This window comes from Gavialis gangeticus, unplaced genomic scaffold, assembly GCF_001723915.1.
Source record: "Gavialis gangeticus isolate Ggan-Ray unplaced genomic scaffold, GavGan_comp1, whole genome shotgun sequence".
In the NCBI taxonomy this organism is placed as follows: domain Eukaryota; kingdom Metazoa; phylum Chordata; order Crocodylia; family Gavialidae; genus Gavialis; species Gavialis gangeticus.
The window spans coordinates 22,418,712-22,419,057 of NW_017728995.1; positions in this window are offsets into that span (position 1 = coordinate 22,418,712).

Consider the following 346-nt stretch of genomic DNA (forward strand, 5'->3'; position numbering starts at 1 on the left):
CCCACTTCAGGAGAAATGTGGACAACATTGAGAGGATCCAGAGGAGGGCCATCCGCATGATCCAGGGACAGCAGGGCAGACCCTACAATGAGAAACTGCAAGACCTGAACCTGTTCAGCCTTCACAAGAGAAGACTGAAGGGGAACCTGGTGACTGTCTGTAAACTCACTAGGGGGGACCAGAAGAGTTTGGGAGAGACCTTGTTTCCCCTAGCGCCCCCTGGCATAACAAGGAATAACGGCTACAAGTTGTTGGAGAGGAGGTTTAGATTAGACATCCATAAGAACTACTTCACAGTTAGGGCAGCTAGGATCTGGAACCAACTTCCAAGGGAAGTGGTGCTGGC